General features: G+C 38.2%; 1 protein-coding gene across 2 annotated transcripts in view; it reads right to left on the reverse strand.

The window, feature by feature from the left end:
* Paqr8 (progestin and adipoQ receptor family member 8) overlaps positions 1 to 16,802 on the reverse strand; it is a 43,842-nt gene that overhangs the window by 26,644 nt on the left and 396 nt on the right. The window contains exons 2-3 of one of the 2 annotated variants that reach the window (XM_026400885.2): positions 10,852 to 10,882; positions 5,899 to 5,979 (exon numbers count right to left, since the gene is read on the reverse strand). The gene's annotated coding sequence lies outside the window, so the exon portion shown is untranslated. The remainder of the gene's footprint in view (positions 1 to 5,898; positions 5,980 to 10,851; positions 10,883 to 16,802) is intronic. The other variant, XM_026400883.2, reaches the window with a different exon arrangement.

Below are 16,802 nucleotides of genomic sequence, written 5' to 3' on the forward strand. Positions count from 1 at the left end.
TGACTTAATGCTGCATTTGTACTCTCCCTGGCATTCCAGAGGCCCCTACCCTGCTCTACTTGGTTTTACATGGTACTTATTGCTTTGTGACAATATATTATTTTCTTTCTCACACTTTTATTTTGTTGAAATATACATAACATGAAATTTACCATTGTAATCATTCTAAGTGTACAATTCAGTAGTGTCAGGTACATTCATGTTGTTAAGCAACCAACAGTATCCCTATCCTGCAAAACAGAAACTCTATCCACATTAAACAATGACTCCTTCTTCCCCCAGCCCCAGCCCCAGGCAAGTACCATTCTACTTTTCATCTCTATGAACTGAAATACTCTGAGGACTTCTAGTCTAGGGTGATGTTTCATTCCCCATCCCAATTCATGCATGTTGTAGCATAATTCAGAATTTATATCTTTTTAAAAATTTTGCTTAAATGATACATTTTAATTATACAGAATAGTGGGTTTCATTGTGGCATATGTACATACATATGGCATAATTTGACCAATTTCGCTCCCCAGAACCGTCCTTGCCCACTCCTCCTCCTTCTCCATGACTTCCTTCCTCGGCCCTTATGGTCCCCTTCTATTTTCATGACACCCTTTTCCCCTTTGTTCTTTCTAGCTTTCACATATCAGAGAAAATATATCTTTCTGAGTCTGGTTTATTCTACTTAAAATAATGCTATTAAGTACCATTCATTTTCCTGAAAATGACATAATTCCTTTTTAAAAAAATATGTTTCTACTTGTAGTTGGACACAATACTTTATTTTTATTTGTTTTTATTTTTATGTGGTGCTGAGGATCAAACCAAGCATCTCGCATGTGCTAAGCGAGCACTCTACCGCTGAGCCACAACTTGAGCCCTGACAGAATTCCTTTTTTTAAAAAAAATTCCATTCTTTACAGTTGATGAATACCCAGATGGTTTCATAACTTGGCTATTGTGAATTGTGCCACTATAAACATGAGATTGCATGTTAACTTTATCTTTCTAATATATTTTTAGTTGTTGATAGACCTTTAATTAATTAATTAATTAGTTTATTTATTCATTATTTATTTATATGTGGTGCTGAGAATCGAACCCAGTGCCTCACATGTGCTAGGCAAGTGGTCTACCAAAGATTAGTACAGCTGGATCATAAGATAGTTCCATTTGCAGTTTGGGGAGAAACTTCCCCACTGATTTCCAAAGTAAATGTACATTCCCACTAACAGAGTATAAGTTTTCCTTTTCCTTGTATCCTTTCCAGCATTTATTGTTATGTGTATCTTTGATGAGTTCCATTACTAGTGGGGTAAAATAGAATCTCAGTAGTAGTTTTGGATTGCATTTCCCTGATGGCTAAAGATACTGAACTTTCTTTCATATAATTGTTGGTCAAGAACACCTCTCCTTTTGAAAATGTCTGTTTATTTCATTGGCTCATTTATTAAATGAGTTATTAATTTTTTAGTATTGAGTTCTTGTGCTCTTTATATAGGGAATTTCTATCTTTTTAAAGACCCAATAAAATTCCATTTTATGCATATACCACATTTTGTTATTTATTCATTTGTCAATGGACAATTGGATTACACCTTTTGGCTATTGTGCTTAATGATGCTATGAACATGGGTGTATAAATATCTCTCCAAGGGTCTGCCTTCAGTTCTCTGCATCCATACATACTCAGAAGCAGGACTACTGGATCATATGGTAATTCCATTTTTAATTTTTTGAGGAACTGCTATATTGTTTTGTATAGCAGCTACAATCTTTTTTATTCCACCAATAATGTATAAATATTCCAATTTATCCACATCCTTATGCTTATCTCTTATTTTCTATTCTTTTTTAAATAGTAGCCATTGTAATGGTTATGGGGTTAAATTTATTATTTTTATTTAGTATGTTGTCAGTTATTATGTTGTCTGTTCTTCCTAGCCTCACTACTGGTCCAGAATATAGGTCCCGTTAACACAGGCATCTTTGTTTTGTTCACTGTGTATCTCCTGCACTTAGAACAATGCTTAGAATACAGCAAGTGCTTAGTATAGACTTCTTGTAAGAATGAGTGAATGGGTAAAAGAAAACCCCATGAAAGTATACCATCCTTTCCTTTCCTGGTTTCTACGGCTTTGATCCTAGGATGTTTACATATGTGTTCCTATGTTACCCTCACACAAGAAATTTAGAATTTTTAGAAAGCAATTATCCCTTTAACAAATATTTTCTGAGAGTCTACGACATGCAGTTATTGTATTCATTACTATCCTGAAACACATGGAATCTAGTGTTTTTGCAGAGCTCAAGAAATTTATAGGAAAATCAAAGAGAAAATATGAAATACATAGAAAACTTAGTAATAGAATTGGGTATATTCAATATCCACTTGATATCCCCACTCAGCTATAACAACGATATCTTAAAATAAACATTTCCCAAAGAGAATCAAGCTTGCCTTACTAACCCTACTTCTGTCCTATGTTCCTTGTTCATGAATAAACTGCTAAATCCAGGTATTCAAGCTAGAAACCAGATATTTATTTTTCCTTCTGCTCCAACTGGTACTCCCTTTTGCCCAACTGTTGATAATAATTACTTCTATGACTTGATTCACATATATTGAGCACTTACTCTATAAAAAGTTCTAAGTTCATTGCCTATGTTAACTTATTTATTCCTTGCAAGAAGATGAAATAGGATTTACCATTTTTAGCTATGATACAGATGAGGAAATAGTTTAAGTACATTGCCCAAGGTCACTCAGATAGAAGAGGATAGACCTAAGAATTTGTACCCAGGTAGTCTGGCTCCAGAGCCTATGCCCTAAACTTTTGTGCTATTTGGGAAATACTTTCTGTTTCAAACTGGTTTATTGGAAACCACTCTAAGATATCTGAGTCCATTTTCCAAAATGAGTAAGTGCATACAATTTTGATAATATAGAACCATCCAGATCCTTCATCTCCATTATGCAACTTGGCTAATGGAGATATCAATAGTCAAGAAGATTGGGTGGGTCTAGGATCTTACTGGGAACTTGCTCTTAAAAGTTCTATCAGCAATTGATTTTCCTGCTTTGATGTTTTTTCTTTGAAACAGAATATGTCAGTAAAAGTTAGTTAATTGAAAACTGTTTAATTAAAGCTATAGTGTAGCAAATATAGTCATTGATATCAACAAGGCACATACATTATAAACACCATTAAAAATGGACAGCTTTTTATCCTTGGAAGTTGTATTGATCTTAGAGGCAAAGTGGGATGGAAGGCACACGTCCCAAGTCCTATTCTTGTGAAATTAAATGAAGCACAAACTTAAAAATAAACCACAATCCTTCTGGCACCAGCAGTGCCATCTGTAAAATGAAAAAAAAATAATAAAGGCTCACAAATTGGGATTTCTGAATTAAAATTGAAAAAGATGAATGTAACTGCAAGTATTAGGATGATTACAGGTACAGCAAGAGTCACTTTTGAGTTTTAACTCATTAAGTGCCATCATTCCAGATGTGGATACATACAAAAACTTACATTGAGCAACAAATATACAACTTATGGTAATTGTGGAAATAATTATTATATTCTTAGAATTCTGGGTTTTTTTGAGGAAAGTAATAGGTGAATGAATGGAGTGCTTGAAAATATATATATAAAGGGCACCTAAACTCTAGATTATGATTTCCAACCTATTTTAATGCACCTGTGTCAATTTCATTGGAATATTTGCAGAATTGAAAACTAGGGACTTAATGGATTAAGTTTATTAAGTGTTTTATAGACAATATTATATCATTTTGTTATCACCTTAACATACAAATATGATACATTTTGCCAGATGTGGTGGTATATGCCTGTAATCTTAATTTCCCAGCTACTCAAGTGACTGAGCTTGAAGCCAGTATGGGCAATTTAGTGAGACCCTGTCTCAAAATTAAAAAGGGTTTGGGATATAACTCAGTGGTACAGTGCTTTCCTAGCAAGAGTGAGGCCCTGAGTTCCATCCCCAGTACACCCTCACCACCACAGATATATTTTTAAAGCCAAAAGGGGACATTTTAAAGCCTCCAACGTGACTTTAGCAAACAAAGGATACAGTGCTAGCAAGAAGCTATTTGGGCAAATGCACAGATCATTGGAGCTAGGAAGAGACAAGCACTCTGTGTTACCAGAAAATTCAAGGTCAGCATTTGCAGTTTCATTTCCATCACCACAGCACTCTCTTTGACAAAGAATCATCATATCTACTGAAAAGTTGCATTCACCAACCAACTCGCTCTTTTAGCCTCACCCGCCACTCGTCTCTCCAGGGAATTCAGTTACTTCAACATTCCTCTTTTTATGTGACATCCAAAAAGATGCAAAAAGTAATAATAGTAAGCAAGAAGTGATTTCTTCTGAAGTATGAGTTTTAGATAAAAATTAATACGTAAAAGTATATCTTTACTGGGGAGTGGGGGAGTCTAAATCTCACCTGATTTTTAAAAACTACCCTTAAAATACTTGGTCAGCATAATGCATTGTCAGATCTATATGGGGTTTTCACTCCTCCCTTCCCCAACCCCCAATATAGAGTTGAGACTTCTAAAATGGACAAACAGCTCTGTCCATTCTTGCTGTCAAATCAGACCGTTCAAAAACAGTGCCTGGGTTTGATTTTTCCTTTAAAAGAATGTGCTGTTAGTCAAACAACAAAAGAAAAACACTGGTGCACACATGGCCTGATCTTAACCAGGCAGATGACAGTGTGGCATTCTCTGTCAATCTTTCTAGAGACAGGCAGGCCTGGAACAGACTGTGCAGCTTCTGCCTGCACAGTTTATCAACTGGAAATTATTTCTGGTGACTATGGTTTCCCCTAAGCCATTCTTACTACCCAATACATTAAGTATAACATAGTCATGAACATTAAAAACATCTTCTGTCAAGGAAGTTCTGTTATTTCTAATACCTTCAGATTTCTTCAAAAATAAAGAGAATTATGTGAATTGAGAATGAGTTAGTTAAAACTAGGGCTATGGTTCTTACTTTCTCCTCTGATTAAACTACAATGAGTCTAAATTCAGCTCAATACAACACCTAATACCAGATTAGGAACTCATTAGGGACAGGCTCTGGTTTTGATTTCCTTTTATTTCCTTTGACCACTGCATTAAATATTCCTTTTCTCCCAAAATAAGAATGACTTTATTTAGTCTTACTGGCTTACCAGCCAACATACAAACTCAATGTAGGGCCTACTGTGAGGCAAAAGGGAGAGTTTGACCTCCAAATCCTCTAGTAACCATCAGTGTTTAAAACATTTTCTCTTGTCACCTGCTTCCCAGAAATAGTTTGGTATCTTTGAGTGATAACATTTCCCCTTCCTTTGATCTGATTCATAGTCAAGAAGAGAACCATTTAGAGACCTACTGTGATCACAGGCAAAAAGGCTCACAGAATTTCATTATGGGAAGAGCTATCCAGACCCCTTATTTAGGAAATGTCAAATATATTTCATCATTCATGCCAACCCCTATTGCTCAATGATAAGCCTGGAATAATGTATTGAGGGGCATTCTGGCCTGGACAGGGGCTCAGAGGGAATGTCTAACACAGGCTCCTTAAGGGAGGCCAGGCTCAAGAGAGAGCTGTGGCACTGAGCCATAACTTGCCATCCCTGAGTAAATACTATAGAGAGCTACATGGCTTGTGTTCTACTGTTTTTCCCACTAGACTTTTTTTTTTTTTAAGTAGAAGTATCAATAATGAAAACCTAAAAATACTTGCAGCAGCAAATGTTAAGGAAAATACATGGTCCCTGAAAAGAACACCATCTGAGAGGTCTGTGTTGGCATATTCCCACGAAGGGACAAAGGTGGAATTTCTGGGTTCTTCCTCAGCTGCACCGTGATAAGTACTACACCTCAGTGCTCCACAGGTAAAAGCATGAAGAAAGAGACAGGTAGTTCTCCAGAAGTTACATGGCTTCTGTGATGGGACTGGGCTGGAAAGAGGGAAGGAAAGGAAACCGAGGCTTAAGAATCAGACAAATTTCAGTGGTTCCAATAAGACAGAAAAGCATTAAGCAGAAAAGTCAATGTGATATTTGTTTTGAAAAGAAAAAAAAATGGAAAAATCAGTTTCTTGAACTGGAACTAGCAAAACTCTTTTGACCAATTAATAAATAGTATTTACTTGCTTTCTGCTCTGTTCTTAACATTTGATGGCTGAAGTGGATGGATGTAAGACAAAAGACATGCTTACTTTCACAGATTAACTAATTTCTCTTTCACTTTTCTCTTTATAGCAAGCTTGGGTGCCAGGGGCTAGGTCAGATCTCCGGGGAGGCAGAATTAAGCTCCCAATGTATTCTTGGTGTTGTCAACCAACTGGCTCCCAGGTGAGAAGAACATTTTTGGCAGTAAAAGGAGTACACAGCAGGTGAGAGACCTCAAGAAAAGGCAAGGGACAAGAGGCAGGCACGTGGTTCTGGAGACAAATAAACACAATTAGCTGTGCTAGAAACAAACTGAAAAGACTCAGTGGGGAGATTTTGATTCCTTCTGCTAAAAGAGCAAACCAAAGAAAAATTCATTTCCAAAAAAGCTTTCTAGCTCCCTAGTAGCTGTCACCCAATGACAGTCACATTTTCTGCTGAGTCCTTTTTCACTGTGGATTATTTCTCCAACATTCTTCAAACAATGTAAAAATAATGGTTTGACTGCTTTGTCAGTTTTCCTGCCTAAATAGAATCCATTATTCTTTCAAGCCAGTCTTTTCATTCCTGGAGATGACCACTCAGGCTTTTCATAGTCATTCGGTGCCTTTGTACCTAAGACCCAATTTGCAGCAATGCTGGGGTGGCTGAATTCATGGAAATCAATAGTCATGTCCCTGGGAGTTTGCTTATAGTCCCAGGATCCAGTTCTATAGTTTGAGGATTAGCTACAGCAGAAGGGATCCAGTGACAACCATAGGGCACAGGACAGGCTCTGGAGTTAGGCAGTTTGGGTGTGCATGTTGTCTCTGCCTCTTACAAGTCGGGTGACCTGGGCAAGTCACTTAACCTCTTTGTGTCTCATGGTCCTCATCTGTAAAACAGAGATGAAAATGGTACCTCACCAATAGGATTGTTTTGAAGTGTAAGAAATTATAATAAGAGCCCTTATCTTTTAGAATCACATTCTCAAATATTCACAAATACTATATCTGAGATTAACTTCAAAATAACCTGGAGGTAAGGTATGCACAAAGGTATGGCCATGGATTGATAATTACTGAAGTGGGAGGATGAGCACCTAGGGGCTTATTATACCATTCTGTCCACTTCTGTCTGTCTGAAAATTTCTATAGTGTGAGAGAGAAGAGAGAGAGCAAGAAAAAGACTACAGGAAAACTCTTAGCACACAACATGTGCTCAATAAATAGAATCTGTTACAGATCAGGAAGGGTTTTAAAGACATTGTTCCCAGGTCACACGGGCATCATGAGACTAGCCTGCCTCTCTAGAGACATGCATGGGTCACCAGCATGAGGCAGAAAGGTAAGATACACTGAGAACTTCACTGTCACTCAAGGCCATCCATGAGTGCCCAATCTTTCACCATCAAAAATAAGAATAAAAAGTTGTTATTAGTTCTCTATGCTTTGGAAGTTTACTAAATCAACCACATTCATTAAGTATTTATTAGCCCATTTTTTTGGGGGGGATGGTATTATAGAGTATTGAACTCAAGGGCACTTAACCACTGAGCCACATTCCCAGTCCTATTTTGTATTTTATTTAGAGACAGGGTCTCACTGAGTTGCTTAACACCTTGCTTTTTTGCTGAAGCTGGCTTTGAACTCTCGATCCTCCTGTCTCAGCCTTTGAGCTGCTGGGATTACAGGTTTGCACCAAAGTGCCCAGCTACCCCATATTTTTCACAGACACACACAATCACAAGTTAGCTGTAGATGAGCTGGTGGGTGACTCCAAACTGAGCTATCACCCCAGCCCGAAGAAAAACACTTCTTAATTTTTATGATCTGTTAGCAATTTGCCACACATAACACATGGATTTGTAGGCATATGAAATAATGAAAAAAAAATTTTTAATGAACCCACTCTAAACCCTAGGTTTATGCCTCCAGTAGGTTCGGGGATAGCAATTCAGAGTCAGCCCCAACTTCTGAAATTTCTTAGGGTAATGAGCTGGACAGATAGAACCAATCTCCTCCTAACTAATCCCAGGCTAGATATTAAGGGAGCCCTTTATTAAATCAGGATTCCCAAACTCTATTTCATGGCCCCTCACAAACAAGGAATTTGCCATTCCAGCTCTGACACTAACTCTCATAGCCTTGGGTTGGCCACTTCATCTCTGTTTTCTCATTTGCAAACCCTCCCAAGGTCTTTGCAGGGATTAAAGATAAAGCAAGTAAAGTACATTGTATAATAACTGGAACATAGTAATTGCTCAAAACATAGTAATTGTTCTACGTCTCTGGGAGTCTTTATGTATGGTTATATTATTATCACTTTTGGAATTTGATTAGTATTTAGACCCCAAGGTTCTCCAGGTCATGAGATGGATCGCCACATAATTAGAAACAGTTCAATATTTTCCTTCTATTTCATGTGACAAAATTTTGATGCAGGTGCATTGTCTTCTCCATAGAGCTGTGATATATGGATAACTATGTTATAACCATCCGTACATATATCCTATCCTATGTATGAATCACATAGCATAAGACATATAAATGTCCTGTAAATGTCTTGTGACATTATCTTTTAAACTGAAAGAAAACTATAAGAAGTAAAAAAATAAAGAGAAAAGTATGATCCAATTCAAGTCCAGCAAGACTATTGTTTTTATTATGGAATGCTTGTTGAATGTCACTCTCTATATATTGCTAAGCATGTCAGTGGATGGGAGAAGTATAAATAATAAAGCTGGAAATCCCTTAGCAAAGACTTTAATGGTCTTTGGGTTCTCTACAAAGGGAAGTAAACCTTATATACTCTTCTTAAAATCTTGATGTCATCCATTACCTTTATTATACATTAAAATTCATCATAATTATTATTAATTTGTTCATTCCACAAATACTGCTCTGATGTGGTATTGAATTCTCCACACACAGGAAAGTAGGGATAGTCTAAGAATAGTCTAAGAATAGACTATTGAAGCTTATGGTACTTTCTCAGACCTGCCGAGAAGAAAATCTCCCTTCAACCATGGCTCAGTTCAACCTGATCATCTAACTCAGTTGACCTAATGCAGCAAGAAGACTCCCCACCTTTGAGGAAGGGATATTTTTTAAATTTACATGAAATCACATGAAGTCTAACTCATCCACTATAAGCTTCTGAGCAGGTAATTAACTGATGCCCTCCAACTTACAAAGGGCTTGAGATTTGCTTTGCCCTGGTGGTGTTAGTCCTGCATACAAGCATTAAAAAGTCATGATAATTACTTTCTGCGCCCATTTTTTGTAGCAAAGTATTATCTTTAAAACCCACCTCCAAACTGTAACCTCCATACAGCAGGGATTATACTTTTGCTTATCATTTCTTCCCCATGTTCAGCACAGACCCTTGTACCTGCTGGCTTCAGTATTTGATAAATAAATGAATGAAAAGGTATCCTCTGGTTCCGAGACCACTGGTAAGTCTACCAAGATATCACTCCACAAGGGTTAGTGTTCAGGTTTCTCTTCAGCTAAGTCTACCCAAGTCACAGCATGAATTTCAATGATTCACAGCATTAGGTATCACAAACAGCATGGACAAGTGCCACAAAATAGGTCTGAGTAACAGAGGGGTTTTCTCTCTCAATCACTGGAGGGTAGAAGACTCCAGACACACAAGGAAAGCTGAATGAAAGCTTCAGGTAGTAGGGCCATTTTCTTCCTCCTTAAGAACCAAAAAGTCTTGGGGCTGAGGATATGGCTCAGCGGTAGAGTGCTCACCTCGCATGTTCAAGTCCCTGGGTTCAATCCTCAGCACCAAATATAAATAAATAAAATAAAGTTATTGTGTCCAACTACGACTACAAAAAATAAATATTTTTTTTTAAAAAAAGAAACAAGGAGTCTTTTGTTTTATTGTACTAGAGATTGAACCCCCAGGTACTTTACCCCAGAGCTACCTCCCAAGCCCATTTATTATTATTATTATTATTATTATTATTTAATAATAGTGAGACAGGGTCTCATCAAGTTGTTTAGGGCCTCACTAAGTTGCTGAGGCAGGTCTTAAATTCGCAATCCTCCTGCCTCAACCTTCCTGGGACAAGTGTATACCATCATGTCTGATAAGACCAGGAATCTTAAATCTAGAGAAATGCCAACATGCTAGTACTAAAGCAATTGAGAATTTTATTTGAGTAAAGTCTACTCTACTCTTTGGGTAAGTCACAACTCTCTGCATATCAGTTTCCTCATCTGTGAGATGGGACTAATAATATATGTATTTCACAGGGTTGTTCTGAGAATTAAATAAAGTAATATAAATACATTTCCTGACACTGATAAATGCTCAGTTAACAGTAATTATCTTGTAATGCTGAAGCCAGACTCATTCTACTTGTAGCTCCATTCTCTCTCATAGAGTCTGCTAAGTCAGAAGAGGCGGAAAGATATGATGGACAGAGCCCTGTAGCAGTCATCAGAAGCCCTGGGTTCAAGTTCCTGTTTTTTCCATTTTCTTTTTAATAATTTTTAAAATAATTTTTATAGTTGCCAATGGACCTTTATTTTATTTATTTATATGCGGAGCTAAGAATCGAACCCAGTGCCTCATGCATGCTAGGCAAGCACTCTACCACTGGGCCACAACCCCAGCCCCTGTTTTTGCCATTTTCTCTTATGACTTTGACAAATTTCTTACCCTCTTCAACTTCAAGTTGTAAATTCATCATCTGCAAAAGATAAAAATAAAAATCAATATGATGGTATCTGCTCTTGGATGTCTCATAGGATGGTAGCAAAGATATAATTGACAAGATATATGAAAACACTTTGAAAACTATCCTGCAGATAAACACACAGATGTACTGAACACGGTAAATTTATCAATATTAATTAAACACTGCTAAAACTCTAAAACAATGGGTTTTTTTAAACTTCTTTACACTATACCTCATCAAAAGCAAGCCAGCATACACCCATCACTAAAGCAAAAGCTTAACAAAACAATGCTTTATTTTGATATTTTAAATTCTATTCTCTTTTCTCTCCTTTTTAAATGCTGGTCCTTAATTTCAGAAGGCAGTGGTTTTTGTCCTTCAACTTTCAACAGGCATCAGAATCATCTGAGAAGCATTTAAAAAATCTGATGCCCAGGCCCTACCCACTGAGACTGCATCAGTGGTTTGAGGTGGAGTTGGGGCAGCCCCAGGTTATCCTATTATACAGCTCTAATGGTTTCTAGCTCACGGCCAAATAACCACTGTTATTTAGTCTCTGTCTGCTAAACACTCTGTGGCCTGGAGTTTGCCTCACCTCCACCCCCATCTCTGTCCTGAAGATCAGCATGTTACTGTGAATTGATTACTCACTCATATGGCTCCAGGGTGGTGAGGAAAAACAGAAAGAAATGGAGATTAAAGTGGAATCTGGGCTTTCCCCTCTCAGATGGCAGGATAATGCCATGCAAAACAAAAACAAACGTGGATTGGAATATTTTGTTAAAAGTAAGGAGATCCCCTGCAAGAATTCTGTGCTCAATACAAAGAGCTAAAGAAAAACCGAGAGAAACTGCCAGTCCTCCTTGCCTGCTCACACAGCAGAGGAAGCTCACACCAAGAGTAGACAGGGATCTGAGAAGAGCCTTCTGTAGTCTGGGAGATAAACTCAGTGAGAAGGAGCGCCATAGCCTGGCTGTCTCCTTCTTCCAGGTGTAGCCCAGATGAAAACAGAAAAAACTTCATCCTCGGCTCATCTTTCCTCTACACAAGACAAGTCTGAAGAACTGTCCTGTTCATTTGGTTGGGGTGACCTGCAGACCTTATCTAGCTGTTGGTAGAACCTGGGCCAGAATGCAGAAGGAACAAGAAGTATATTCCTCTGCCCTACCTTTGGACCCAAGGATAGATCAAGAAACTTGGCTTCTTTCTGTACATAATGGGTTAAAAAAAAAAAAAAAAAACCAAAGCTATGTCTGTTTGAAGCATAGTCCCTAGGTCTTAACCCAGATCTACAAACCAGTCATAATACTAAGAGTAACCATTTAATAAGGACCTCCAATGTGTTCAGCACTTCATAAACACTATCATTTAATTTCACAATATCTCTGCAGATGTGCATGTTATAGATGTTCAGGTTGAATAATTCATCTAGATAGTAGAGTCAATACCTGGGTGCTAGCACAGGTTAATCCTCACCCCAAATCCCAGGTTCTAGGCCAGGGTTTCTCTACACCACTGACCAGAGTGTTCTTTATTGTTAGGGGTTGTCCTGTGCTTTCTAGGACGCCTAGTAGCATATCTGGCCTCCACCCATTAGATGACAATAACATCCCTCCCTACTCCAGTTACAACAATAAAAAATGTCTCCAGACATTACTAGAAATCTCCAGGGGGTGGGAAAGATCAACGTCTCTCTTCATGAAGAACCACTGTGGTGGGATAAACCACCCTGTATATTATGTTCCATACTTGACAAGTACATAAGTCATCATTAAGAAGAGAAAGCAAGAACCACACACAACCCTCCAGGAAAATATTGCTAGAGTTACAATTCAGTAAGTACTTTCATAGATATCACTTCTTTTCATAGCATCTAGATACACAGAGATCTCATCCTAAAAGAGTTAATCAACCTCAAAAATATTAACACTCTCAGGGCTGGGGTTGTGGCTCAGTGGTAGAGCATTCATCTAGCACGTGTGAGGTCCTGGGTTTGATCCTCAGCACCACATAAAAATAAACAAACAAAATAAAGGTGTTGTGTACAAATAAAAAATAAATATTTTTTAAAAATATGAACACTCTTGAGAGATCTACCTGTTTAGACTTCTCCAGGAAATTGAAAGAAAAGAACTTACAGTGAAATCCATAGTAATGCTTAGCCCTATAAGCCATTAGGAGAAAAACCTTTGGCCAACAATGTACAGTCATGAGAGAGCACATTATGTGAACTTCTGGAGGTCAAAGCCTGTGTCTTGTGTCTCTCTCCAACTCTAGCACTTGCTAAAACCCAGGGAACTCTCATAAAAGGTTGAATATTTCATGAAACACAACCTGTTTCATAGCAATCCCTTAACATCTGATTAAAATTAGCATAAAATTGTTTTTCATCTTGCTAACATATCTATATATTAAGTAAAATACATAAATTTGAAAAAATTCACACCAAGATTTACAAAAGAGCTGAGAATTTAGTGACAAGCCATTCTTCCATGTCCTTTAAAAAAACAAAGCCTAGCAAACTCATGTTTTAACTAAAGGGATGTTTACTGGAATCATCCTTTTCAATATATGGCAAGAGAATGATAACTATTTCATTAGAAAAATATTTTCATTGGATCAGGGAAAAAATTATAGTAGAGGCTTTAAAACTCCTTTTTCCTTCAGATTTTAACTACCATACCAAACTGTAATGCACAGACCTAACTGGTATATTCATTTTTAAAACATCAGGATTCAAAATAAAGTTACTAACTGGTTGTTTTTAAGGTTGCCCTTTAAACACTCCTAAAATGATAAGAGGATATAAACAAAATATTATCATGTACATATTCAGTTGTTACAACTCAGATAAAAGGAAAATCGTTACTTGAAAAATTGTAAGTTTTCACATGAATTCAAAGAAATGTTTATATAAAGCTACCAATAAATAATTTTAATAATAAAAATAGACCCTCTATGCATTCATTATATGTCAGGCACCAAGCTAGGTATTCTACATGTATAAATCTTATTTAATCTTTATCACAACCCCATGAGACACATAACTATTAGTAACTTCTTTTTAAGATAAGAAAACTGAGGTTGAAAGAAGTGAAACAACTTGTTCAAGACCACAGCTAGATCAGATTTGAGCCATGACTGCCTGAAAACTTATGACATATAATCTAAAAAAGGGGGGGGTAGAATTTATGGAAATAGAAGAAAAGCTGCATGTTCAGTTAATTTCTCATGTTGCATGGCCTAGAATCCTAAAGTTGAAAGGAATTTTCAGAAATCATTCTCTTCCACTTGCTTCTGTAAAATTCTTTCATATGAAGACTCAATCACAAGGCATTACTTGGAATAAGTGGCTTTCTGAGTATCTTTTTTGTGTGTGAGAAAACAAGTCTCTTATTTGTTTTGCTTTCTGAAAATATGCAGTAATGGAAACTGCCTAGTAAAGAATATCAAGAAGAGGAAAAGAAAGGTTTATTTCCTCTAGCCCAACATGCCATAAAGTATAACAATAAACTGATACAACCAGGTTTTATTCTCACACATACTAGAGCATAAATACCCAAGTGAGGATTGTACTTTGGAGTAATTATTTTTCCCATTCTGAAAACATATACCTTTTAGAATTACCAGCCCTTCGTGAGAATTTTCATTATTTTAATGGGCACACTTTATATTATAACCTCAATTCTCTACTCCAGAAGCCCAAGTTGGCCCCACTAGGTGTTTGGCTCCTTCCCAACTGAAGAAGGTTGACCATCACTGAGGCAATTTGGTAAATGTGCTGCAAACTCAGAAGGCAACTACAAAGCAGGAGCTCCAAAATTATTCCCAGCAATGACAGCATCACTAAGATTAGTACGTGGTTTGCCAAGAGGAGACATCTGAAAGGGAGAAATACTCATCTGAATGTATAAATACTGGCATATTTATTTTAACATTTGGATAAAGAATTGGAAGCATCAGCTAGCTTTATGCCCAAGTGAATAAATATGCTGCTGCAATGATAATGCAGATTTTTGGTGCAAGATTCTGACCACTTAATAACACATATACCTCCTTAATGAAACAAAACTTGTCTTAAAATGATACTTGCAAAATGAATACTTCCCTTTCCCTTTAACTTGCATAATTACTGAGGAGATTTCCTTTTTATAAAGAAGCTGGGGAGATCAGAACCAGCAACAAATGCTAGTGGCCAAAACACTCCTCCTAGAAAGTTCATCAATCTCAGTGTGTGTCAGAAGATGGACCTATACACTTAGCACAGAAGGAAGAAAGGAGGGAACACCTTTTCTCTGTTCCAAACCTAGGTATCTTGCAATGAAAAAATCCACTTAATAGGATTCACAGACCCTGGGTCTTCCTGAGTAGCTGTTAGAGCAAATAAACTAATTACAATACACAATTAGCAATATGCGATATATTAATAAAAGGTAGTCAAACATTATTTAAATAATTGAAGGGAGTTGTGCACCCAAGACAACAGAAAATAAAAAAATAAACTATCAGATCAAGCTCTGCCATCTGATCGTTTTTATATACACACTTGGTTACCCCATCCCATTAAGTGCTAAGGCCAAGCAGTCTGGCTCCGTTTCAGTAGACTTGGCCGAGGGTATAGCAGTTCAGGGATGGGTACAGGCTGTGGCTGATCTTAACAGGGCAGTCAAGGGCGGTCGGCCTTCCATACAGGCAACTTCCTATTAACTGCAGTAAAGAGAAGCTTCACTGATACAAACAATCCCAAACTACAATACCTCGTGTTTACTGGGCTGTGGAATGTAGTGCATTTGTGGGCTGGTGTGTGTGTGTGTGTGTGTGTGTGTGTGTGTGTGTGTGTGTTGTCGGTCTCCTCCAGTTTTTACTCCAAAACAGCCTCTGAGGAACCAGAGGAGCAAGTAGTGTGTGTATCTAAAAATTACACACACCTTTATTATATGAGTTACGCCTAACGTACACATACTATAGATATTATCTGTTTATTTGAAATCTCACTCCGTAACTATTATTTCTAGCACAGACTCTTCTGATCGGGTCCTTGGAATAAATAATTTTTAAGCCAGGTCAGAAATATAGGGTGCAATTTAGAGCAAGATAAACAGCCCAATCCAGACAGCAGGACTCCTTGGCCTTCCTTCTGTCCATCAGTACCAGGGGCGCACGCAGCTACACAGCAAGCTGTGATGCTCTGGCCGCCTCCAGGTCCTCACACCAGGGCGCCCACAGGTAACTCCCAGTAGGTTCCTAATACTCCCAGAGGTCTGAGAGCGTTGGGTCCCTACTCTTCTCTCTCTGGAGTTACCCATTCTTTTTTTTTTTTTTTATTGGTCGTTCATAACATTACATAGTTCTTAATACATCATATTACACGGTTTGATTCAAGTGGATTATGAACTCCCGCTTTTACCCCGTATACAAATTGCTGTATTCTTCCTCTCTCCAGCAGATGCCCTCTCGAGGTGTCAACGACCTGGTTCCAGGAGAGGACAGATTTCTCATGGCTGACAGGTTCCCTGTGTCCCAGCCCCACTAGCCACTTCCGACACCCAGCCGCGGCATTCTCCACCCTCCAACCCCATCCACCACCCCGCCCATAAACCAGCCGCCCCCAATTCTCAACACAGCTCCGATCCTTGCACCCATCACTTCCATCTTCTCGGAGAAGAACCCCCATATTTCCAGCAAGAAGCTACACGCACCGCCCAACCCGACTCTTTCCAGGGCTCCCTCCCTCGAGTCCCCCCTCCCACCCCCGTTCTTCTTCGCCGGGCACTCCCCTCTCGGGTTCAGTTCCCCTCAGTCCTGCGGAGGGCGCCCCAAGAATGCCGGCAGGGCGCCCCTCGTTCCGCCCTCCCAATCTTCCGCGTGTCGCGATCCTGACATCTACCCCATCCCCAGTTCTCAGGACTCCGGCTCCGTAGCTCCCAAATAT

This window comes from Urocitellus parryii, chromosome 8 (genome assembly GCF_045843805.1).
Source record: "Urocitellus parryii isolate mUroPar1 chromosome 8, mUroPar1.hap1, whole genome shotgun sequence".
NCBI classification, from domain to species: Eukaryota; Metazoa; Chordata; class Mammalia; order Rodentia; family Sciuridae; genus Urocitellus; species Urocitellus parryii.